At 50.0% G+C, this 27,076-nt stretch overlaps 1 protein-coding gene across 1 annotated transcript in view; it reads right to left on the reverse strand.

The window, feature by feature from the left end:
* LOC125112441 (uncharacterized) overlaps window positions 1–27,076 on the reverse strand; it is a 66,590-nt gene that overhangs the window by 20,410 nt on the left and 19,104 nt on the right. The gene's annotated exons all lie outside the window — the stretch shown is intronic.

A 27,076-nucleotide genomic window follows, 5' to 3' on the forward strand; every position in this document is an offset into this window, starting at 1 on the left:
AGGGCGAGGGACAAACACCCCATCTCAGTGCTCTCTGGATTAGAGCCGAGGACCAAGGTGCCGGTGCCAGGACTGAAGTGAGCACGAACCACATGGTAGTTTGGCAGCTGAAGGAGGTGCTGCTCATCACCGGGCTTTGCACGAACATCAGCAGGGTACCGGGCACAGGGATCAAGGGCAAACTGTCGCTTCTCCCTCCACGGGCAGAGAAAGGGAGGAGGTGCCTCGTCCCCACTCAGCGTGTCATCAGACGAACCCACAGCCAGCGATTTCGGGTCACCAGCAGCAAAGTGAGCCACTGGGCTCAACGAGGAAGAATTAGAAGACAAGAGAAAATGGAATTTTACCTTGAGGTTAAAAAGAATCGTATTTGGGAGCTCCTGTCATGGCTCAGCCATAACGAACCCGAATAGTGTCCATGAGGACATGGGTTCAATCCCTGGCCTCGCTCCGTGGGTTAAGGATCCGGTGTTGCTGTGAGCTGTGGTGTAGGTCGCAAACTCGGCTCAGATCTCTTGTTGCTATGGAGAAGGCCAGCAGCTACAGCTCTGGTTTGACCCCTAGCCTGGGAACTTCTGCGGGTGTGGCCCTAAAAAGACAAAAACTAAAACAACAACAAACCAAAAAACTCATATTCACACATTTCCACCAAAATCGGGAAAGGGCCAGCAAGCTCTCCTGCTTAAGGGTCCAAATGAGAAACTTCGTAGGTTGGAAATGAGTCGTTATTACCAATACTGTATTTTCATGACACACACATACAAAATTATCCTCCATTTTTTGCAAAATGCGGAAGGAAAAAAAAAAAAAGCACTTCAGAAAACAAGAGAGATCTCACCTCCTGCTTCCAAAACAAGTCACAAGCAAAATGGATCTCTTTACTCTGTCACGTCCTAGACCGGACACACCTCTGACCATGACCTGCCCGCTCCTCTGCTCATTAAACGCCTTATTCATCACGGAGCAGCTCTGCTCAAGTCAAAGGTAGAGTGTTCTTTCAGCTCCAGGAGCAATGAATTGCTCCATTAGTTTTCAGATGTGGATGCAGGTCAGAGGCTCCCTGAGCCTGTCTGTGACGGCAGAGACCGCTCAGACCCTTCTATCCGAGATGCCGGTGGAATCACCCAAGGAGGAAAATTACCTTGACAGGATGAAATTTAAGGGTAACCTCAGAGAGAGAGAACCACGGCCTCGGGAGCACATTTAGCCTGTGCCTGGGGTCCCGTGGCCACGCTGCTCTTGCACAAACCTGGGACCTTGCGTTATTTGGTTTTAAGTGTCCTTCACATCACAGATGAGCACAGATGCCGAAAGAAAGAACTAGTCTGTAGCTGAAAAAGCCACTAAGGCCTTGCCTGAAAGCGGAAGTAATTTATAAATGGCAGTTAGGAAAGTCTCTTGTTTGTGATTATTTTAATGTCTCTCCAAGAAAGCCTCCACGTTTGCAAATCCTAGTTTAAAGGGGGCCTGTAGGCATATGCAGAAAAACCAGCAAAATTGCCATCGTGACTTTTTGAACTTGGCATTCTTTATCTGGCGGCAGTTTTAGCCAGCGTTTGCCGTGATTCCCCTTTGGGGTCTGCAGCCCTGCCATATGTGATGGGACCACAGGACAGAATTCAGTGGCAATGCTTCCAGTCCAGCTGGCAGGATCGTTTTCTGGATTTGGCAGCCAGAACAACCCTCAACCAAAGACTGTGAAGGTCTCCCTGCTACCTGCTCTTGGGTCAAGGAGGCACCAGGACCAATAGCCTGGGCACACCAGCCGGCATAGAAAAATGCCCTGTGGCCTAAAGCCACACAGATAGTCAGAAAAGTGCCAGACCTGGCACTGCCAAAAGATCTGGTTCAATTGTATTCAACCAAAGCCTAAGTTCTCTTAGGGTCTATATCACAAGACTCTCTAAAAATCGGTTTGGTCAATGGACACCTGCAGTAGAGTACAGGGAACTCTACCCAACATTCTGTAATAACCTCTGTGGGAAAAGAATCGGAGAAAAATGGATATGTGTATATCTAAAAAAAGGATACAAATCAATTTTTTGCGGAACAGAGACAGACCTGCAGACTTTGAAAATAAACTTTTGGTGACCAAAGGGGACAGATGGAGGCAGGAAGAGGGATGGACTGAGGGTTTGGGGTTGGCATATGCACACCGAGGTGTATAGAGCGATTAACCAACAGGGACCCACTGTGTAGACAGGGAACTCTACCCAATGTTCTGTGATCATCTTTATGGGGAAAGAATCTGAAAGAGAATGGATGCGTGTACACGCACAACTGAATCACTTTGTTGGACAGCGGAAATGATCGCGTTGTAAATCAGCCGTACTTCAGTGAAACTTTCAATAATGAAAAGCACATGTATAACTGAAACACTCAGCTGGACAGCGGAAATTATCACAACATCGTAAATCACCTATAATTCAATACAACTTTAAAAAGTTCACAAAACTGTCTGTCTGGTCACTGATTGCGATTATGATGAGGATAAAGCTGTTCTTCACGATGGCCGTTCAGCCCTCTGTCACACGTGCCGCTGCCCTTTTGTGATGCCTTTCGCCTGGTCAGAATATTCCTGAGTGGTGACCTTTGGCTACATTGACACAGACACGTGTCCTCGGGGGAGGAGGAGGAACGAGGAGGAAGGTCTGACCAGGTGGCCCCCCCCTGGGACTCCAGGCCCCGGCTGAGCAAATTCAGTCAGGCCTCGGGGTGGCAGTACCCGTGGGTCTGCTCCCTCACATGAGAACAGGGAGCACTGGGGAGTCGTTCTGCAGCCCAGAGGCCTTTCCTATCAATTCCCTGTGATAATCAGAGGTGTGAGCGTGGCCTTCAGCAACAACTCCTGCCACCTGCGAGGCCTAAGAAATGGGAGCTTGCTCCCTCCGGGGGGAGGGGAGGGCCTAACTGCAGCGGGCACCTCGCTCCCATTGGCACAACTATTTTCTGCCAGAAAGACAAGAACTTTCTCTTCCAGGTAAGTGTCAACTAGCAAACCCACATGGCCTCGTCACAAACCCCTGCCCCCACGCCACTTAGAGTCCTTCCTTGAGCAAACCCAGCATTTAAATAAAGTCTCCTGCTATGGAGTTCCCATTGTGGCTCAGTGGTTAATGAATCCGACTAGGAACCATGAGGTTGCAGGTTTGATCCCTGGCCTCATCCAGCGGGTTAAGGATCTGGCATTGCCGTGAGCTGTGGTGTAGGTCACAGACAAAGCTCAGATACCGAGTTGCTGTGGGTGCGGCATAGGCTGGGGTCTACAGCTCTGATTCGACCCCTAGCCTGGGAACCTCCATATGCCGAGAGTGTGGCGCTATAAAGACGAAACTGCTGAGCCACGATGGGAACTCCAAGTGGAACTCAGTTTACCTGGACCCTCTTCCCCACTGCAGTAGTTGACACTCAATAAAATCTGCCTAAACCACCTTTAAAAAAAAAATAGAAAAGAAAAGGAAGGGCAAACACATGAGTGGAGACAAGGAAGAAGACTACGAGGAAGGCCCATCCCTGCCAGGCCTTGCCAAGCAGCAAGAACCCTGAGTTGGTTTAGTGGGAAGCCCCCAACCCCTTGATACCTGAGGCCCCTGGCCTTCCTTCAGCAGAACCTTCAGTTGGTTTAGCAAGAAATTTGCCACCCCTCCCCCCCATATATATATATATATATATATATATATATATATATATAATGATTTTTTTTCCATTATAGCTGGTTTACAGTGTTCTGTCAATTTTCTACTGTATAGCAAGGTGACCCAGCCACACATACATGTATACATTCTTTTTTCTCTGATTCAACCCCTAGGCCAGGAACTTCCATAGGCCACAGGTGCAGCCCTAAGAAAAGCAAAAAAATAAAATAAACTGAAGCCAAGAAAAGCATGTGCGGCATGTGCCTCTGTGTCTGCCCGAAGTGTGCCTTCCTGTCACTCACTGGCGCTCCAGCCACCCTGGAGGGCCAAGGGGGCAGTGAAGGTCCTGACCCGTCCAGCGTTCAGCTGTCTGGGCTGAACCTAAGCTCTGGAGTTCACAGTGTGAACGTAAGATCAGGTTTCTTGCTCTCTCCCTGTTGCTCTTTTGGAAAATGGAGGTGATGACAAGAGTGCCTCCCTCGGTTTCGTGAGGAAGGCACGAGATCTGTCACATGCAAGATGCTTAAATCCGAGTGACAGAGTGATAACAAAGGGAATCCTTGCTACTGCTCCCCATGTGCGGAAAGTACGAACACCATCAGCAAATGACGACCCGCACGTGCGCTTTCACGCCCCGTCCTACCTGCAGGACTTTATTCCACCTGCACAGAGATTCTGCTTGTGTGTGCAAGACAGATTGTGTACACAGACGTGGATCGTGGTATTTGTGTGAGACAGCAAAAGATTGGACAAGGACTAAATTTTTTTTTTTGCTTTTTTAGGGCCATACCTATAGCATATAGACATTCCCAGGCTAGGGGTCAAATCAGAGCTATGGCTGCCAGCCTACACCACAGCCACAGCAACACGGGATCTGAGTCACATGTGTGACCTACACCACAGTTCATGGCAACGCCAGATCCTTAACCCACTGAGCAAGGCCAGGGGTTGAACCTGTGTCCTCGTGGATAACAGTCAGGTTCATTACCACTGAGCCACCATGGGAATTCCTGACAAGGACTAAATTTCAAGGACTCGATGAAAGAAAGGGTTATTTAAATGAATTCAGGAACTTCCATGCTCTGAAATATGGTGGATCCTCTAAAAGGACATGATTTCATTAATATAAACCAATATGAAATCTCTCAGAGCTTTGCAGGCAGTTTCTTTTTTAAGCAGGATAGAAAAACAAATGTCACACGCTATTTTTCTATGAGAAAAGAAAGATATATATATGCTTATGTAGCCAAATACAATCTCTGGAAAGGGGTACCAAAATCTGACCACGGTGATCGCCTCTGGGAAGGGAAACTCAAGGACTGGAAGAAAACAGCAGAAAGGAGGCTTATTTCTTCTTACCACCCTCTGCATTATTGTATGTGCTACATTTTCAAAATATAAAATAGGACCTAAACTATCAAATCTTACAATAAAGTTAAAAGAAAATAATGTTCCACAGCAAGCTTGAAACTATATTGTAAAAGTAAAAAAGAATTTTTGTTTGTTTGTTTTTTGTCTTTTTGCCATTTCTAGGGCCACTCCCGCGGCATATGGAGGTTCCCAGGCTAGGGGTCGAATCAGAGCTACACCCGCCAGCCTACACCACAGCCACAGCAACACCAGATCCGAGCCAAGTCTGCGACCTACACCACAGCTCATGGCAACGCCAGATCCTTAACTCACTGAGCGAGGCCAGGGACCGAACTGGAAACCTCGTGGTGCTTAGTCAGATTCATTCCCCACTGAGGCACGACGGGAACTCCAAGAATGTTTTGAGATTAAAATCATAAAGACGAGATGACCCAGGTAAGGTGTGAGCTCCAAAAGTCAGTGGCAGCCTGGCCCCCTCCCCCCCCCCTAGGTTGTGGACCCCAGAAAGGGACGGATTCTGGAGCCTCTGAGGCTGGAAAAGCCCCCCCGGTGCTGGCCTCCTCTCCCATCCTCTGCCCGGCAAAAGCAAAGGGAGAACTCTCATCCTTTATCTATGAGCACCACAGCCCAGACCGAAGCAGGGCCACCAGGTCTCGGAATTTCTAATGACGAAGTATATCATGTGATGACTTTCAAAACAGAGGGCTATGCAATCTCGATACTGAATGAGACTCAAAGTCCTCTAGGGCAGCATTAACTAATTGAGAGGTCGCTCGGACTGCAGCGCTCCAGATGTGGTCGCCAAGCCTTCAGCAGCCAGGAATTTCCCAGCTGCCAAAGGAGCCCGCTCCCTCTTCACATTCTCGCATTTTGTCTTCCATTGAAACCAAGTCTGAACACCAGTGTATCTGTTTTCTTCTTCTTCTTTTTTTTTTTTTTTGTCTTTTCTAGGGCCGCACATGCGGCATATGAAGGTTCCCAGGCTAGGGGTCAAATCAGAGCTACAGCGGCCAGCCTACACCACAGCCACAGCAATGCCAGATCCTTAACCCACTGAGTGAGGCCAGGGATGGACCCCGAATCCGCATAGATCCTAGTCAGGTTCATTAAGTGCTGAGCCACAAAGGGAACTCTATTTTTTGTTTTTTTCTTCTTACTGAAGTGAGAAGTGATTTCACTGTGGTGGTGTTTCCCATCGTACCTAACCCCTAGGCCTAGTTTTAACCCCTGGGGCCGTACAAAGCAAGTCTAATTTCTTTCCTGAGTTCATTCACTCCTTTAATCAGCAACTATCTATTGAGTACATACTCTGCCCTAGGAACTATTTTAGGTGTCAGGAAAACAAAAATGAGTAAGACACGAAGAGACCCAGTCTAATGAGGCAGGCAGATATCTAAACAGAGCAGCAAAGACAATATAAGTGCAGGAGTTCCCATAGTGGCATGGGGAAACGAACCCAACTACTATACATGAGGACTCAGGTTCAATCCCTGGCCTCTCTCGGTGGGTTAAGGATCCGGCATTGCTGCGAGCTGTGGTGTAGGTCACAGATGTGGCTCAGATCAGGCATTGCTGTGGCTCTGGTGTAGGCCAGCAGCTAGAGCTCCAATTAGACCCCCAGCCTGGGAGCCTCCATATGCAGCAAGTGCGGGGGGAAAAAAAAGAATCACATTGGGGTAAAGAAATGAACCCTGCAACAATCTCAGATGGAATACATATTCCCCCCCACAACTCATCAGGAGCAATGCATGGGTTATTACCAGAGTAATAAAGGAAGTACTCATCTAGGCCATGTGGCCAGTGTGGCTTTAATGCCTTCTCTAGCCCTGCGAACCTTGGGGAAGGAGAGGGGAGGGCAGTTCAGCTCTCCCGCACTTTGCCTCCGCTCTCCGATACCGAGCTCTTTCAATTCATGGATGTTTTGCCTCCAAACAAGATTTTACAAACTTTGAAGGCAGGATCGCCCTATGCCACTAATAACCCTCCTAGGACCCACCACAGTGTCATACGGGTAATTGCTATTCCATAGACTACTTGTTAACAAAACTCTCCACCAGCAAATAGAAGCCCTTGTACCACCAGCTCTCCAAACCAAGCCTAGTGATCAAATAAGAGCACTGCAGTGGTTGAATGAAAAATGAGCCTGGCAGAGGACACATCTGAATTCCCGATGTGTTGCATTTGTTTTTCTCAGTGGCACAGGCAGAGAAATTTCTCATCTTCTGTCTGTGCATCGCACCACTTCAGAAACAATATAGATTTTATCACTGGTCCATTTAATTGAACATAAAAAGCAAGGTCACTGCAGCCATTTGGTCCCTGTGCCTTGAAAACCACATCAAATCAGAATATTTAGCTCTCCTGTCACCTAATGCTTAGAAACAGAACAAGTGGCATCACCAGGTCTTTAGTCTTCTCATCAGGGCAGGCAAGTGGGCTGGAGGTTGCCGCAGAACTGCAATGACTATGAGAAAACCAAGTTCCTTGGTTTCTTCAAATAAGACTTAAGCTCACAAGAGCACACGGCAAATGCCATTCTCTTCCTCCCAATACATCAAAAACTCTTTTTCAATGAGAGAGGGGAAAAAAAAATAAGTGCTGGTCATTTTTAACTTGATCTCTTTTAATTTTTATTTTTTTCCATTATAGTTGGTTTACAGTGTTCCGTCCATTTTCTACTATACAGCAAAGTGACCCAGTCACATATATCTGCATTCTGTTTCTCACATTATCCTCCACGATGTTCCATGACAAGTGACCAGACAGAGTTCCCTGTGCCCTGCAGCAGGACCTCATTGCTGACTTGACCTCTTTTCCTTTGGGATCAGCCCGTTTTTGTTCTTAACCACTATCATTATGTAGGGGAAAGATAGTCACATGGAAACAAGAACCAAAACTCCTTTGAACTCTGAAACAGACGGGCTGAAATCAAATGCAGGCATCATGCAGGCCAGCCTAATGCACTTTCATTTTATTTTATTTTTATTAAAATGTAGTGGATTTACAGTGTCATGTCAATTTCTGCAGTACAGCATAGTGACCCAGTCATACACACACACACACACACACACACACACGCACATATAGATATACACATTCTTGGAGTTCCCATCATGGCTCAGTGGTTAACGAATCCATCTAGGAACCATGAGGTTGCAGGTTCGATCCCTGGCCTTGCTCAGTGGGTTAAGGATCTGGCATTGCTGTGAGCTGTGGTGTAGGTTGCAGACTTGACTCGGATCCCGTGTTGCTGTTGCTCTGGTGTAGGCCGGCGGCTGCAGCTCCGATTCGACCTGTAGCCTGGGAACCTCCATATGTCATGGGAGTGGCCCAAGAAAATGGCAAAAGGAAAAGAAAAAAAAAATATATATATATATACATATACACACACGTGTGTGAGTATTTGTATATATATACACACATACATATACATACACATTCTCTTTCTCACACTGTCTCCCATCATGGTCTATCCCAAGAGACTGGACAGAGTTCCCTGTGCCGTACAGCAGGACCTCATTGCTTATCCATTCTAAATGTCATAGTTTGCATCTACAAATACCAAACTCCCATCCCTCCCACTCCCTCCTCCACCCCCTTGGCAACCGCAAGTCTGTTCTCTATGTCTGTGAGTCTGTTCCTGTTCTGTAGATAGGTTCATTTGCGCCATATTTTAGATTCCACATATAAGTGATATCATAGGTATTTGTCTTTCTCTGTCTGACTTATTTCACTTAGTGTGAGAGTCTCTAGGTCCATCCATGTTTCTATAAATGGCATTATTTCATACTCTTCTGTGGCTGAGTAGCATTCCATTGTGTATATGAACCACATCTTCTTAATCCATTCATCTGTCAGTGGACATTTGGGTTGTTTCCGTGTCTTGGCTACTGTGAATAGTGCTGCAATGAACATAGGGGTGCATTATCTTTTTGAATTGTAGTTTTGTCCAAATATACGCCCAGGAGTGGGACTGCTAATGCACTTCTAATTCAGCCTCCATAGACGGCAGTTCCTAGCAGAGAAGCCGAGATACTTAACAAATACCGATAGTGCCCATGGAAATGGGAACAGCCCCAGAGAACACCTCTTAAAGCAGCACCTTCCTCTTAGTATCTGGGAGCTTACACTAACAGCGTGGGATAACATGGTGAACAACGAAGCGATAGAATACCAGTGCGCTGACTCACTTTTTCTCCTTTTTCTTTTTTTTTTTTTTTTTTTTTTTGCTTTTTAGGGCCGCACCTGCAGCATATAGAGGTTCCCAGGCCTATACCACAGCCATAGCAACGCCAGATCCAAGCCATGTCTGCGACCTACACCACAGCTCACGGCAACACCGGATCCTTAACCCACTGAGCAAGGCCAGGGATCGAACCCGCAACCTCATGGTTCCTAGTCTGAGTCATTTCCACTGTGCCAGGACGGGAACTCCCAAATGACTCAGACACTCTATGTGCTTCCCAGTGAAAGGCATGTGCATTAAGCTGCCCATGTGGGAGCAGAAGACGCGAGCCTCCCCCAGACTCCTCACGGCTGTAATTGAGGACACAGCCTCCCTGGGCACCTTGGCCCTTCACTGCTGGCCCCGATCTGTGGGTACAGAGACCAAACACCCCGCCTCTGGGGGTTAGAATTCCTCTGACCTCGGCACAGAAAATCCTGGCCTTGTAAAACATATTCAAAAGTAACCCAGATCCCTTCTCCAAACATCTGCCTCTGCCAGGGGCTGAGACGGATGGAAACTCAGAGGACTTTTATCCCAATACCCAGATGCAGGCCAGCCAAGCGGAGAAACTGAGAGGGCCTAACCTGAACCACACTGAGGACAGGACGGCGCTGGCATCTGGGAGCCCTTGTGGGACTCTCCAGGGGACATTCTGTGGCCCAGGGAGGGGTGAGAGGGCACGATCAGAGTGGCAGGGCTCCCCAGGGGTTCTGTTAGCAGAGAATCGGAGCTGCGGCTTCAGGGAAATAGAGTCAAGAGAGTGAATCTCTGAAAAGAAAAAGCAGTGAATGGGGGGGCGGGGCATAGCCAGGGCAAAGGAGTGGAGGGCTGAGGGAGGGCACCACGTGTCCCCAGAGGGAGGGTCAAGGTTGCCCAGAGGAGGCGGGGGAGGGGAGCTTCTGAGGAGGCCTCTTCTCATCCCGCTCCAGGGCCACTGACTCTGGTTGCTGCCCCCTGAGAGGATTCTAAGCCACTGGCACCAGCCAGCCTCGCTGGCATCACACACACGAATAAAACGCACCTTCCCCCCCTCTCCCCAGCCTGCACCATCATCCTCTCTTCTCTCTCTCCAGCCAGCATCCTTCTTGGTAGCCCTGCTCTTCATGAATCATTCATCAGCCAGCCCTGGTCCTCAGGGATGGCGTTTCCTCCAGCGAGAACCCTCTGTCCATCCACAGTCATTACTGGAAACACACAGACTGCCACACACATTCACATCTGCCCAAGGCAGTTGTTTTTATGAGCAGTGGTGAAAACAAAATTCCGTTATGTCAAAGTTAATTCCTCTGCAGCCCATCCGCAGCTGCTCCTCGGAGGCAATGCCTTAGCCCAGCTGCAGCCCGGCGCTTAGCGGCTGGCAGAATTGGAGTTGCGGATATGCACACTCACTGCCAGACACAAAGTAACCACCAGCCCTTCCGTGTACCTGAGGCTGCTCATCTGGATGAGTCCCCGAATGCGTCACTACCTCCCTGGGCGTCACCATCATCCACTGAAGGTGAGAACCCAAGTGGCAGCCCAGCCAGCGTGCATCGGCCTCCATCTGAGGCCAGAGAGACGTGGCCGGAGGGGCCACTCACACAGAGCTCATCAGCTCTGACTTGCTTTCCTCTTGCCTGTAAATCTGGTCTTCTGGGAATTTAATTTGGTTGGTGATCTGGCAGCTGCTTCCCACGGACAGAAGCAGCTGGCAGGGCCCCTCAAGGGCGCCACTGTGGCCACAAAGCCCCAAGGATGGAAAGACAGGTGTGGATTCCCATCAGGCAATGCCCACCCAAGAGCCTCTGGGCTGCTCCTTCAGCCCTGCGGGCACTCCAGACTCCACGAGGAGCTGCTGCAGGATTGGCATCAGGGATTTCCTGGTGAGACACACTCAGCCCCAGGGACTGCAGAGCCCAGGACCGCTCTGGGGTCCCAGAGGTCGGGATGGGCCTGGAGATGCCATCATGGGTCAGCGAGGGGCAGCAGGTCATCCTCGTGGATGACATGAGGAGGTGTTAGGGAGACACTTTCCCCCAAAAGATGACAGGCCTCTGTGATGTCGGGGAGTCCGAGAAAGCATCCCCCATGTCCTCAAACGGAGAGGTTCACGCACAGGAAACAGAACTCCTTTAATGGAGCACAAGGTTAGTCAATCCACGGTTAGAGCCAAACTCAAGAGGCAGCTGTCCCTCCAGAGGCAACTTGTCATTTGGGTAAATGACGGATATGGGAGCCCCTTCAGACAGAGGGCGTGGGAGAGAGGAAGGTATCCCTGGGAACCCGATGAGAGGAGAGGACAGTGGCAACACAGGCGGGATGCAGGACTTCAGAAGGAGGAAGCACATCTACTTCACAAGAGGCGAAAGTCCCCGACTAAGCAGAGACCTGGGCTTCCTTTAAAGGAAATCAAATCCAGTTCAGAAATCAAAGACTGGAGGGATTCAAAGTACCACCCCCTCCCCTGTCATCCTACCCCGTGAATTCACTCTGACCACATGCTTTTGGCCCAGCAATGACCACGCCTGCTTCTCTTAGCATAGCTTAGGGAGAGTCCAATGCCACTATCTTATTGTAGTTGCTGCTGGAGTCAAGAGCGCTCATGGTATTTTCCAAGGAAGGAGGACTTAAATTCCAGCTGCGAGGAAAGGAAGATTGCACACCTGTCCCAAATGACCTTGACTATCTGTCTACACTGGTCGAGGGGCCAAGATCATTTCGCCTCCACATTTTTCTTTTACTCACAAACTTGGGCAAGGTGACCATTCGGTAGGTACCTGTGGCCTCTAAGCTGAGGAGACAAGGAAGAATGGGAGGTGGGTCTGATGGCTGGTTACCCACAGCCTTAGGGAGCTTGGGGCGGAACATGCAGCTGTCCAGTGTCAGAGAGACAGCTGGGGGGGGGGGGGTCTGTCTGCAGTTATTCCTTGCAAGAATGAAAAGTCATTAGGAGTTTCCATCATAGCTCAGCAGTAACAAACCCAGCTAGTATCCATGAGGATATGGGTTCCATCCCTGGCCTGGCTCAGTAGGTTAAGGATCTGGCATTGCCATGAGCTGTGGGGTAGGTTGCAGACGTAGTGTTGCTGTGGCTGTGGTGTAGGCTTGCAACTGTGTCTCTGATTCCCCTAGCCTGGAAACTTCCAAATGCCACAGGTGCACTCCCCCCCCCCCACAAAAAGGCGAGTAATTAACAGTGAATAATTGGAGGTCATCTGAACTCCAGAATCCTGCACCAAAGAGAATGCTTCCCGGAGGATGTGGTGGACTTTCAGACCCCACTTAGGCTCTTTGCAATGTTAGGGTTTGAGATAGATTTCTCACGCCTGAATCACACTTCTCATCCAGTCCCTCTAGAATTCTCAATAGAGTTGGTACCCAGAAGAAACCCACAGCTCCGGGGAGAACAAAACACAATTCTATGTATAAAGAGACGCGTGGAAGAGCCCAAGAGACCCTTGGGCAAGCCTTCCCAGGTCAAACGGCACAGGCTTAGGACAGAGGACCCAAAGGGAGCCCCGTCTCCTCCAGGGCAGAGCCTGGCTCCATCTGTTTGAGCATGAGCTCCGGGAGCGAGAAATAGGGGAGAATTTCCTAAGAGGGCTGGGGTCTAAGAAAGGGGCTGGTCCATGTGTCTCAAGAGACCCAGTCAAGACCCTGCGCACTGGCAAGCCTTCCTTCACGGGGGCAGGAGACGGGGTGCAGAGTTAGAAGGGGGTGAAGGGACTGTTCATGTCCCTGACAGCACTCTCGCTCTCGCTGCAGAAAGAGCAGACCTGATTTGCTGGCCTCTATCAAGAGATGTGGGAACATGAGGAGAAAGCGTGAACATCAGACCCACCAGCGTTAGCAAGACTGTCTCCGTGCCAAGGACTGCTTTGCTGAGACGTTCCACGCCAAGGCGAGTGGGGGAGCCCCCCACGCCCACCCAGAGGCCAGTAAGGGGGGAGTCGCCTCCGCAATTCCAGAGAAAACCACGTGGGTTGAGGGAGGGTGAGGCCCCTGAATACAGCGACTTACTGGGATTCTTGGCCCCCACAGGACCTATAAAGGCTTTCAGGAAACATTAAAATTATACATAGAAAGGCTGTGCCTAGATCATTCAGCACTGGGTACTAATCATTAGGACTTAGACTCTCCAAACGTGGATGGTGGCAAGAAGTTTCGTGCACCCATAGCCCGTATCTCTATCTCGTTGGAGGACCTTGGGCCATGGTTTGGTGCTTTGTACCACTGACTGAGGAGACGCTAATGCCCAGGGAGAGGCCGACGGCTCAGAATAGGTTCAAGGGCTTGGCTGGTCTGAGAATGGGGGTGTCCATGGCCCGTAAGCTGGGGCCTCTGTGATCTGGCCGTAAGAGAAGGAAAGCAGAGTTGCGTGACACAAAGGCTAGCATCCACCACCTTTCTCGCTGTGCCTTGGTTGGGATAATGAACTCACATATGCCATATGCAGGGCGGGAGGATGCCAGGAAGTCTTAGGGGATTTTTGAGGAGGACAGCTAAGGCGCAGACCAGGGACACCACGAAGGGGGAAGGAAAGAGTGAGAGAGGACAAAGCCCCTCTGACCTGAAGGCGCCATCCTCACTGCTTCAGGTATGCAAAGGGGTCCCCAGGCCACTTTGAGGGTCAGGAGGAGGGGGAGCAGGCAAGGTATCACCTGCTTCAAGCACAGCCATTCAATGTAAGTATTATATATTGGGATTTTATACCAGATTTTTCATTTGGCCAAATGGGGAAGTCTTCCATCTTCAAAAAAAAAAAAAGTTGAATGTCACAGTTGTAGAAAGCATAAAACAAGAGGAATTCCTATATAACAGGAGACAAACTCTGGGTCTCCAGCATATCCAGCTATACAGACTGAGTCATGACTGGAGGTAAAGCTGCAGGCTTCTGGCCGATTCACCCTCTCCCTGTGGGTCAACCACTGCAAGACCCTGTGGCAGACAGGCACGGCGCCCTGAGGAGATGAGAGGCATGCAGAGGAGGGTTTGTTCTTTCGCTCACCAGCAATGCAACCTGCGCGCATCACCTCCAGGCCTCCAATTCCTCGGCTGTCAAAAAGACACTATGCGCCTCACTCTCCCCCCTCACAAAACCTCGCAGCTGAGGTGGAGGAACCGCCTCCTGTGAAAGAGTGTCATGCAAACCTGTGTCTGTTATTTCTGAAGATCTTGTAGCACCTGTACATCCGTCCAGTACATGTTTCAGTCCGTGCATCATGTGTCCAAGGCAACCAAAACTAATAGGCATGAGTGGGTGAAGGACCCAGATGCTTGCGTTTGGGAAATAAAGTCTAGGGAAGACTTAGGGTAAAGAACTCGGGACCTTCAGTGTGTATGCCCTGGCCCCGTGTCAATTACTCAGGGCCTCCCGCTGGCCCTATGGGTGGGCTGGAGACCATGCCAGCCAGAATTAGAAAAGGAGTCCCCCAGCGGCCTTTGGAGGGGGACCTGGCCAGGGGATTTGCTCACCACTGGCCACGAGGCACAGCAGCCATGCTGCCATACCCTTGCTTCCTCTTGTCCCTCTGCTCCAGGTTCATGCCCCAGGGTCCCCAGGGGCCCCCACAGGGGGCTGCCCCTGTCCATTCCGGCTCAGAACCCCACACCTCGATGGATTGGAGGGACGAAGAGATGATTAGATGCAGGACAGAATAGGCCCATGGGTGTAATGAAACAAGGGGCCATGAGGGTCCAAAATGAAAAAAAGATGGATAGTTTCAAACTGGATTTAAAAAAGGAGAGGAAAAATACTATCGTGTTGTGGTCCTGTATTTTCATAAGAAGGGAAAAAAATCCACATGCACTTCTTATTGCAAACAGCAATACTGCAGGCACCATCTGAATTCGCAGCAAGACTGTTAATACCAAGCGGCACCAATGCCCTCAACCCCCAGCCAAGCCTCCCAACAAGTTCTGAGGCACCAGCAACCTCCGCACCAGGTTATCAAACCCCCTCATTCAGGAGTGCTTGATCCACAGCAGCTGCAGCACTCACCATGAACATGCCACCAAATGCTGCAAACGAGTAGAGTGGCCCAAACCATCAATTACCAACAAGCACAGGTGCAGGCTGTTACCTTACAATGGGGAAGGACACGGGGCCTCTTAAATGCTGTGCCTTGGGCAACTGTGTCTCTTATAAATCACTGTCCGCATCTTAATTAATGACAATGAGAACTCAACACGTTCGAGGAAGGAACCAATCTTGAGACTGTAAAACTGGAACCAGATCCCCGAAGAGCAAGCAGGATAATCATAAAGTCAAAACAAAACAAGACAAACCACCATCAAAGTGCACCAGAAAGGGCTCTGTTGTCCCTTGCATGAAAAATGGGACTGGCCAGGGAAATGATCCCAGGAAATCACGATAATTTAAAGAGGAATCCCAATCGACTCATCATTATGCTTGATCTTTAAATCCAGCCTCGCCACTTGCAAAGCCCTTTCCCACGCGTTAGCAAAACTGCTGCTCACGGAACCCTTGAAAACTGGTAACAGAGACTCCGTTCCCATTTGGCTGATGGGCAAACTGAAGTCCAAATAGGTTAGGTGACTTCCCCAGAGTCACACAGTGGCAGAGCGGGGCCTTCACCTGGGTCTCCAGGCTCTCATCTCGTGTTTCCTTCTATGAGTATGAGAGCTCTAAGTAAAAGCAGCTGAGAGTCTTACAGGAAGCATCAGCTTGTCGAGCTTCTGGAAATGACACATCAGGGGAAAACATGGCCCAAGGCAAAGACGGGAGGGTCATGATCCCAGAAAGCATCTCCTTAGATCTCAATGTTGCGAATCCACCTGGAGTCCCGTTCTCACTCACCTTTCCAGTAAACACGCTGAGGCATAAAGATGCTGGAAGATGGGTCCACAACGAACTGAGGAAACGCCAAGGTCTTCTCACTGCCAAGTTCAGTGCCAATGAACTAGACCCCAGGGCCAGGGAAGAGAGGGAGAGGGAGCACAAAAGGAGCAGAAGACACAGTCCCACCCTGGGCCAGCCAGTCGAAACGGTGCTCCCAGTGCATCAGGGTATGTTGACAGGGACAAGGTGAACTTCACTCTCCTCCGAGGAATGTGGGAGCGAGGGCCACGCCTGGAAGGTCCACTGCTCATTGACCGTTGCTCTATTTCTCGTGAGTCGTGGCTCATTTTAGAACCAGGATGGAACCTGCATTGCAGTATCTTCAGTAGATGAAAAGGACCCAGTTTTAAAGTCTCTGTACCAACGTCCAGGGTTACCAGCGTCCATGCCCATGCGAGCGACCTACCGGTTGGAGCAGGTGTTCTGTGTTTTGTATTTTGTGTCTTCGCCTGGACGCACAACGTCATTTAAAATATTCATGCTCAGGGTGTGGCACAGTGGGTCAGGGATCCAGCATTGCCAATGCTGCAGTTCCAGTTGCTGCTCTGGTGCGGGTTTGATCCCTGGCCCGGGAGCTTCTGCATGCCAAAATACATACATACAAACCTAAATAAATAAGAATTCATGCTCATAGAGCAAGGTAGATGCCACTAAGCTCAAGCAAGAAACATTGCCTTTATTAGTCGACTCACTATCCCAGCATGTGAGCAAACCAAACAAATGCTGGGCTCGTTATTAAAATGGGCTTGACGCCCAAGAGATGAATGGGCCATCTAGGCTCTGAGACAATGCATTTTGGGGCAATAACACTTTACTAGCAAATGAATCAGCAAACTGCACTGGTGGTTTGTTTCCTTTGCATTAAGGAAGACGGGTCTTCCTACCACACACTTTTCTGGTTATAATTTGGGGGAATGTTTTCTTTTCCAGTTCTCGAGGAATACCACTCTTGGTTTAGCGTAAAATACAGCCTTAAGCCTTGTAAGGAAAAACGGAGACTCGTAAAATAGAATGTGACATTGTGGGGGAAACTTCAGACCACCCGGCCAAACACTGAGAGCCAGGGGTTTCCAGCCCAGGCTGGGAAGAGAACCAGCATGCCGCTCTATGAAAACAATATCGCGATGCATCAGCACAGCTCCAGCCAGGACCTCATTCCTGACACGGATCGAGGCTAATTAAGTTGCCAGATGGACTAACCTTGTGAAACAGCTTAAGAGACAGGACTTTCCTCTCTGCAACAGCCCATTGTCCCCCATTCTGGATCTCAGCCTAAGTGCACCCAACCTGCCTGGAATGTTCGTGGCCCCTGGGAAGAGAAGGAAGGGGGTCAGGAATGCTTGTACTTGTTCAGAACAGAAAACTATGCTGATCTCTCAGGGCGGGTTTCTCAGCAGTGGTGCCCCTGACAACCGGAAGGGGTAATTCTTTGCAGTGAGAGTGTATGTCGGTTTGCGAGAGCTGCTATAACAACCTACCACACAGGTGGCTTAAAACAACACAGATTTGTTCTCTCATAGTTCTGGAGGCCAGAAACCCAAAATCAAGGTGTCAGCGGGCTCGGTTCTATCTAAGAGCCATGAGGAAGAATCTGTTCCGAGGCTCTCTCCTGGTTTCTGGCAACAACCAGCCATCCTTGGCCCTCCCTGGCTTGTTGAAGTGGTCCCTCCAATCCCTGCACCCCTCCCAGGGCTCTCCATTTGTCTCCTATCCTCACAGGCCATCTTCTTCGAAGGGCACCGGTCACATTGGATGAGGGGCCCACCCACTCCAGGATGACATGGTCTTAACTAACTCCATACGCCACAAGCCTCTTTCCCAATGAAGTCATGTGCTGAGATCCTGAGGTTAGAACGTCAAGACAACTTTTTGAGGGATACAGGCGAAGGTCCTGGACACGGCAGATGCTTAACAGCGTCCCTGACTTCTTCCCACCAGAAGCCATGAGCATCCTCCTTCGCAATCGAAAACGTCTCCAGACATCATCGAATGTCCCCTGGGGACAAAAATCACTGCTGGTTGAGAAACCCTGTCGTCAGGCTTTGGGTCAGAAATACAGAACATTAAATTTGGATTCTGCTTTAGTTGTTTGTGCCATGACCTTGACCAATTCTCTGCTCTCCACGTTTCTCACCAATCTCGTGAAGTGCTGGTGGTGGTGCGAATTAAATGAGACAGCAAATGAGAAGCATTCGTTGCATAAACGGGACCCAATAAACCGAGAGCAATAGCTATTATCTTTTGTAAATTAGGGACGTTTCCTTTGCAGGATCGTTTAAGGTCTCAGTCTTTACGGCCCTGGTATTGAACTCGGACCCTTGTCCCTAAGATCTCGGGAAGGTGAAGGAGCTTTTCAGGTCTGCTCTACATCCTCTTCTGTGGGTTGAAAACCCCCTCACAGCCCAGATGCCCCCTCTGGGAGTGCGACGCTGAAGCTGCAGACAGCCGTAGATCACAGCCCGGGAAGGGGAAGTTGTGCCTTGACCAGAATATTAATGTGGCTGCATTGCACCACGGCCAGTATCAGCCCGAGTGACTGCTGCAGAAAATCCACCAGAGGAGACAGCGGGGAGCCTGAAGAAATCGAAGTCTTAGTTGTCGGGCATGACCTGTCTTTACAGCCGGTGCCCCCCCTGGCCACAACGAGATGATCTGAGATCCCGGGCTACGTGCTGATTATGAAATGCACGGTCGTGACCAGTAATGGGCGAGTTGCTAGCCTAGTGTCCTCCCCAGAGTCTAGGAACTGTACCTCACTCAACTGTCCATCTCGTGGGCTCAAAAACAGTGCCCGTCACATGGCAGAAGTTCAAAAAAACTGTGCATTTACTAAATACGCCACCCCATGTGCCCAAGATCTCTGGCCTTCACGATGGCATTTCCTTTAAAGCTCTCATACAAATAATCCAAGCCCACAGCCCAGGGGCTGGGAGAAATGCCTTAGTTTTTCAGATTTCCTCCTATGCAGGAATTTCTGGCCACCCTCAAGGAAGGATGACGTGTTCCTCAGGCAGGTCCTGATGGACACAGTGCTTCCATCAATCATCCTCCAGGCTACCTCGTGCTGTCTTGTCCTTGGCTTTTTCTGGCTCAGTCTGGGTAATTTCACCTCAGGGGTGACCCGCACCCTGGGTGCCCTGGGCACTGCTGAGAGCAGTTGACAGCATTTAACAGATCCACCACCAAGACTCTGAGACACCTAGTGACCACACACCCACTGGGACGCATGGACACTCCAAGCATCCCCTGCTCTGTATGTGACTTCATATCCCTGCCTCTTCCCCACATTTGGTGCTTCCATGGGGTGGCAGAAGGAGGAGCTAGGGGCTCAACCTCCCCATAAGAATCCCTAGGCCTTTCTCTGCCGGAGGACCTGGCCCCCGTCTAAGGTCAAACCAGGACGTGACAGCAAAGTCCTTCCTCCTATTCTGACCTCCCACCCCAGGACAAGCGACAGTGCAAATGTCACCTTCTTCCAGAACCTGAAGGTGCACTTTGGCCCCTACTGCTCCCCAAAGCAATCAGAATGGTTATCAACAATTTCTAAAATGTGAGCTTATTCAATCTTCAATAAAGCCACTGAGGGGCTTTCCTGCTGGTCCAGGTGACACTGGGCTAAGCCCGGTCTCAGCCCTCTTCATAGTCCTTCCTCCAGAGGAAGAAAAATGAAAAGTCAAGCACATCCCCCTCCCAGCCTCGTCCAGTCCTCTGGGGCCAGATCTGGGTCAAAAAGACACCTGTATCTCCCCAGAAGAAATTAAACTATTCCCACACAGGACAGCACAAATCCAGGATTAAGTGGGAAACATCGAACTGCTAAAGACACATTCAGCTCACATTGCTAAACAGAAGACGGAACTCTTAGGCTAAAGCGTTTCTATTTGAATCACTCTGTTACTTCAGGGGTAGGTTTGCCTGTTCTGTTTGCCTGCTTCAAAGGACTTATCTAACCAATGGAAGTGGATTAGACATGTTCATTTGCTGGCCAGCTTCCAAAGCTTCTTCCCAACTGGGGGGCACCCCCTCGTGTGGTCCACAAAGGCTCAATGTAAAAAAGAAGTTCCTGTGGCAGTTCAGCAGTGACAACCTGAGTTCGATCCCTGGCCTCGCTCAGTGGGTTAAGGACCTGGCGTTGCCTTGAGCTGCGGTGCAGGTCGAAGACACAGCTCAGATCTGGCGTTGCTGTGGCTGTGGTGCAGGCCAGTGGCTGTAGCTCCGACTGGACCTCTAGCCTGGGAACTTCTATAGGCCTTGGGTGTGGCCCTGAAAAGACAAAAAAAAAAAAAAAAAAGGTCCAGGTTTCAGCTCTCCAGAGTGGGGGACCATGTCCCTGAAAGGAAAACCAAGGTCCTTATCTCCTACTCTGTCTTCCAGCCCTAAAGCTGATTCAAGAGGCCAATCAGTAGAACCAAGTAGGAAATGTGGGATTTTTTTTTTTTTTTCCCCCTTTGGGGACAGGAAGCAGATGAATGATGGAACTATCCCGGCTCCAAAACTATTCGCTGATTACAAAAAGTTCTTAGATGAAAACTGACATTTTAAAACATGTGATACAAGTGATTTAATGAATTTCTATCATGCTTGTGCCCTCAAAGGGCTGCTAGGATTAAAAAAAAAAAAAATAGGGCCATAAAACTTGTGTATCACCATTTGCACTTATTTAGAATTTTCTCCACCTCCCCACCACCTCTACTAAAAGTATAAGATGAAATAGAACAAATCTAACAAAGAGCAGAGGATCTCAAACCATTGTCAGCTATTGAGGCAAAATCTTTGCAGGATAAATGGCTTTGACATCAAGTTCATTAACACCCTTGGAAGCAAAGCAAGAGGGAAGTTAGCCACAGGATTCTCTGCTCCTCCCCCAGAATGTTCATGAAAATGGCCTTTTCTAGCACCCACACTATGCCCACTGCAATATCTGAAATTCAGGGTAATGCTTTAAAGGAAGATTTTATTATTTTTCAGGTATGGTGAGCCCAAGAGATCAGGAGATGACTGCCACTGAAAAAATAGTTTGTGGGGAGTTCCCATCGTGGCTCAGCAGTTAGCAAAGCCAGCTAGCATCCATGAGGACGTGGGTTCAATCCCTGGCCTCGCACAGTGGGTTAAGGATGCGGCATTGCCAAGGGCTGTGGTGTAGGTTTCAGACATGGCTCAGATCCTGCATGGCTGTGTCTGTGGTGTAGGCTGGCGGCTACAGCTCTGATCGGACTCTTAGCCTGGGAATCTCTAAATACTATGGGTGTGGCCCTAAAAAGACCAAAAAAAAAGGGGGGGGGGAGAAAAAATAGTTTTGGGGAGTTCCCATTGTGGCTCAACGGGTTAAGAACCCGACTCATATCATGAAGATGCAGGTTCTATCCTTGGCCTTGCTCAGTGGGTTAAGGATCCGGCACTGCCACAAGGTGTGGCATAGGTTGCAGATGCCACTTGGATCCTGCAAGGCTATGGCTGTGGCTGTGCTCCATTCCCAAGAAGAAGAACCTCCACACCCTGCAGGGCTGTGCAGGGAAGCAGCAGGGTCGGTCAAAGGGCAGAAGGAGCAAAGGTGAAAAAGTGGGCGCAAGATTTTATTGTTTCCACAGACAAACAGGTCAGGACAGGGTGAGCAGGCTTAGGACTGACTGGTCTGAATAATTTCAGCAGGTTCTGGAGCACAGGGGCCACCTCTAGCTGTCTGGTGCCTGGCCTTGGGTAGGAGAGAGGACTATTGCCTCCTAGAATATAAGAGCCAGATGGAAAAGGTGGTTTAGGGCTCTGGATGGGATGGTTTGCATATGAAAGTTCCTGGGTAAGTCCTTTGCTACCTCTAAGAACTGCCTGGTTCTGAAGGAGCAATCCCTCCCCAGGCAACGAGGCCACAGATGCCAGAGCATCATGAATACACGAAATAAGGAGATACTGTGTTTTGAGCTTTGGGTTTTTGGGTTTTGTTTTGTTTTGTTTTTCATCTTCTTAGGGCCACACCCAAGGCCTATGGAAATTCCCAGGCTAGGGGTCAAACCAGAGCTGTAGCTGCTGGCCTACACCACAGCCACAGCCAAGCCAGATCTGAGCCTCATCTGCGAACTATACCACAGTTCACTACAACGCCGGACCCTTAGCCCACTGAGCGAGGCCAAGGATCGAACACACATCCTCATGGATATCAATTGGGCTCATTACTGTTGAGCCACAATGGAAACTCCCAGAAATATTGTTAATACAGGCAATGACACTGCAAGTTCTTGAAGGGCCTTTGGTATCACCTAACTGCAGGCAAATATTATTTATCATCATTTTGGTGATAAGTCCTATGATTTTAGGATGCCTTGCATTGCAAATGACCAAAAAATAAAAAAAATCAATCTGGTTCAAACAGGAGTAAGAGGTGTATTGGCTCATGTATGTCAAAGTCTAGAAAGAACAAGAGGAAAGACTTAGCTATTTATCTCCCAAAAGCCCAGGAAAGAGGTTGGGGAAGAGGGCCAGCATCTCTCTACTGTAAAGGATGCAGTCAACAGAAGTTAAGATGCCTGGTTTTGAACCTGCAACCTTGAGAGCTCAGATTTACAATGATACCAATGGGAAGAAAAACGCAATTGGTAAATAAAAGCAAAGACAGTTCTGTTTTATGGGAGGCCATAAAATTTATAGGAATATTTTACATTCGGGACGGCCCAGCTCATTACAATGACCAATAGGTCCCTAAATGCCATCAGTTTCAAAGGGACTGTTGAATGAAAGTCCACAATTCATTCCTGCAATGAATCCCCACTTCTGCTGGATTTGTGCTGTGTGAAAAGCAGTCCCCTCCCTCTGAGCATCGCGGTGCTTCCAATTCAGAAAAGCTCCAGGCAAAAGGGCAACAAATTCCATGAGCCTCAGAGTTCGAATCAGAGCTGTCATCGCCAGCCTATACCACAGCCACAGCAACATCAGATCCAAGCCGCATCTGTGACCTACACCACAGCTCATGGCAACACTGGATCCTTAACCCACTGAGCGAGGCCAGGGATCCAACCCGCAACGTCATGGGTCCTAGTCAAGTTCATTTCCGTTGCGCCACGACAGGAACTCTGAGAACAGCTTTTTTTTTTAATTGACTTGGACCTACCTCCGTGACAGAGAAGGTGATTGACGTCCAGAGGCCGAGGGAGCCCACCTCTGCTCCCAGACCTGGGGGTACCTGGGCTTGATTTGTGGCCCTGAATGCCCCCCACGCTGGGTGAGGTGGTCTTTACACACCTCTGCTTTGTGGGCCTACCTCTCCCAAGCCGCTCTCCCCACATACCAACCAGCTTCCTGTTTCAAGATTGGTGGGGATGTGGAATCCATCAATGACGAGCATTTCAGGAAAAATCACTTCCCTGAAATAGCAGAAACATGGGCCTACACCGCTGAGCTGCACCAGAGTTCTTGCGGGGTCCTCCTGCGAACAACACGGGCCCTGGGCCTCCACCCCCCAAGCCGGGCCGCCTACCTGAGCCTGAGTGCAAAGCTCTCTCAGACCAACTCAGAAGGCTGAGTCTACACATGAGATGTGTCTCTGCCTCCCTCTGCCACCTCGCCTGCAGTGGAGACGTGTGCCAGGGGAGGAAGTGCCAACGTGCCTGAGGGAAGGGGTCCACACCCCAGGCAGGTGCATCCCAGCTCCCTCCTCGGGGCTCCCTCTGCCTCAGTGCAGCACAGAGGCGCCAAAGCTTCACACCACAGCCTCCAGGAGCCCCTAAAGAAGTCAGAACACACTCTAATATAACAAAAGAAATGCTTGCCAGAGTTCCCATTGTGGCTCAGTGGTTAAAAACCCGACTAGGATCCATGAGGATGCAGGTTGGATCCCTGGCCTCGCTCAGTGGGTTAAGGATCCGGTGTTGCTGTGAGCTGTGGTGTAGGTTACAGACGTGGCTCGGATCCTGCATGGCTGTGGTTGTGGTGTAGGCCAGCAGCTATAGCTCTGATTGGACCCCTAGCCTGGGAACCTCCATGTGCCTCGGGTGCGGCCCTAAAAAGCAAAAAAAAAAAAAAAAAAGAAGAAGAAGAAGAAGAAAAAGGATACAGATTCTGCAGAGTCTAAGACCTCAGGGTCTCCCCAGGACCCAGTTAAACAGCCAGACCCATGATCTCCATAGCGGTCCCCTAGGGACTTGTTCCTCATAGTCCCTGGTGGGACGAAGAGGCTAAGATAAGACTGAAGACCTCTCAGCAGATTTCAGCCATCCCTATTGTTCGTGTCCCTTGACCGGGAGGAATCAGGCGTGGTCCACGCTCAGTCACTGGCAATCCTGTGGCCCCGTGAGTGTCCCTGCTGCCCAGAGGCCCCTCCATTGGAGTTAACTTTGTCCCCTACAGCACCCAGTCTCATTCACACCCACAAGAACCAGATCCAACAAACTGGACTTCAGCCCAGTGGCGCTACCATCCCCGCACATCTGGGCTCCGCTCAGGACGCGTTGGGCAGCTCATGCATTCTCGGCTGGAAGGGTTTTGTTTCCCTTCACAGCTTTGCAGAAAACCGGCTGGAGAGTGAACTTGATTCAGAAGCTTCTCCAGAGTTCTTTTTGGGTCATTTCCTCTGGATGGAAAAGAGGAAATACACCACAGTGTCTAAGAAAACCAAGTCCAGTGGCTGATCCGCCAAAGCGTGTGCAGCTTCAGACACAAGGACAGCCAGGAGTCCCTCCATCCCGCCTCCCCCAAAGAGAGACTGTGAGGGGTGGGGGGCTCATCCTGACCTCCGTCGGTTACTCCAGAATCGGAATCAGGCAGATACTCAGGGTGCAAATCAAATTGGGGACCCTTCCTGCCCCACACACCCCTCCCCTCAACTCCATCCTCCTTCTGCCAGCAGTTCAATCACCTCTTGCTTTGCTTTTTTTTTTTTAAATTACATTGTAGTGGATTTACAGTGTTGTGCCAATGTCTGCTATGAACCAAGGTGATCGGGTCAAACACACATATACATGCTGGTTCTTATACCATCGTCCATCGTGCTCTACCCCAAGAGACTAGACAGAGGTCCCTGTGCCGTACAGCAGGACCTCATGGCTCATCCATTCTAAACGTCATAGTTTGCATCTACTCACCCCAAAGTCCCTCCCCCGAGCTCGGCAACCAAAGGCTGTTCTCTGTGTCTGTGAGTCTTTTGTAGATCGGGTCGTTGGTGCCATATTTTAGATTCCACATGTGTGACATCCTCTGCTACTGGTGCTGCTCTTCCTTGAGTGCCCTCTTCCCTCTTGCTTTCTTGACATTTCAGAAATTCAAAGGCCCTGGAGTTCCCGTCGTGGCACAGTGGCTAACAAATCCGACTAGGAACCATGAGGTTGCGGGTTTGGTCCCTGCCCTTGCTCAGTGGGTTAAGGATCCAGCATTGCCGTGAGCTGTGGAGTAGGTCACAGACGCGGCTCAGATCCTGCATTGCTGTGGCTCTGGCGTAGGTTGGCAGCGACAGCTCCAATTCGACCCCTAGCCTGGGAACCTCCATATGCCGCGGGAGCGGCCCAAGAAATGGCAAAAAGACAAAAAAAAAAAAGAAAAGAAAGAAATTCAAAGGCCCCTTAACGCTATTGGCTCTGTTCTCCCCTCTGCAGAGATTTCAGACACACAGGCACGCATGCCCACACACAGATCGAGGATTTACTGCTCTGGAAATACTGCTTCTTTTACAGACCTATCCTTTGAAAAGTGAGAGATTCCCTTCCAGGGACGGACCAAAGGGCATTGGTGGGAGAGAAAAAGGCCTGCAGATTCAGGCAGCCCACCCAGGTTCGGGCGCCTGGAGGAGGCGGGCCGGTGGTCAGGAGAAGGGGAGAAGCAGACGGAAGTCACCACGACTGGCAGACCCCCAAGGCAGCTGGTGCATCGAGAGGCTGAGGCTTAGCGCCGTAGCAGAGGTTCAGAGGCTTCAAGGCTCTATCACAACATCTAGTCCACCTCCAGGTGGATACAAACCTGGGAAGGGACGCATTCATCTCCCGAAGCTGTGGTGCAGTGAGTCTCAAGGCGGGGACAACAGCTCAGTAAGTTAACACTCGCCCAGCCTGGAGAGTCTAAGCGGCAGCTCCGACCTCCACAGTCAGCGAGTCCGTTAAGTCATCACCGTACACCACCCTGATACGGATTTTCCTTTCTCTTTTTGTCTTTTTAGGGCCTCGCCTGCAGCCTATGGAAGTTCCCAGGCCAGGGGTTCAATAGAGCTACAGCCGTCAGCCTACACCACAGCTACATGGGATCCGAGCCACATCTGCGACCTACACTGCAGCTCACGGCAATGCCAGATCCTGAACCCACTGAGCAAGGCCAGGGATCGAACCCAAATCTCCATAGGGACAATGTTGGGTCTCTAAGCCGCTGCCATGGCGGGAACTCCTCCAGGCAGAGCTTTTATTTAGCATTCGAAACAAGTTCCATCCCAGGGCTCAAGAAAAAGGAAGCCAAGGGGAAGGATGCAATTAAGGGCATCATTTCTTGCAGACACGGATGCTAAAAAAGCAACAGTTCCTCCTTCCCTTTCTTCCTTCCACCCAGGGATCGAGGGAACCGGCTCAGAAGCCCCACTCTGTGGATGCAGTTGTTCACCGCTCGAACGTGGGGTGGGGGGTTGTGATGGATTTGGAAACGAGCCTCTATCATGCCCCCTCCAGGGAAGGACTTCAGCAGCCAGCCTTTCACCGTCAGCCTGCAGGGATGGCTTCAGCTGCCACCTCACCCAGGGTCACCCTCATGTCAACGTGACTCACCCCCGGTCACCGATCTAGGCAGGAATACAGAGGCCTAGCCATCTCGGCCCAGCTTAGGACAGCCCTTGGGGTCCTCACCCCTGCTCTTCATGCCCACCTGGACCCCCCCTTCTCACTGAATAACCTACTTCTTTTTTTCTTTCTTTCTTTTTTCTTTTTTTTAATGAATTTTATTGCCGCATAGTTGACTTACAATGCACACAAACTTAGTCACTTTTGAACCCTGCACCGTAAAAAGAGCATCACCAATTTTCTCTTCCCCTAAGAAGCAGCTATC

Source organism: Phacochoerus africanus, chromosome 12, assembly GCF_016906955.1.
Source record: "Phacochoerus africanus isolate WHEZ1 chromosome 12, ROS_Pafr_v1, whole genome shotgun sequence".
Classification (NCBI taxonomy): Eukaryota; Metazoa; Chordata; class Mammalia; order Artiodactyla; family Suidae; genus Phacochoerus; species Phacochoerus africanus.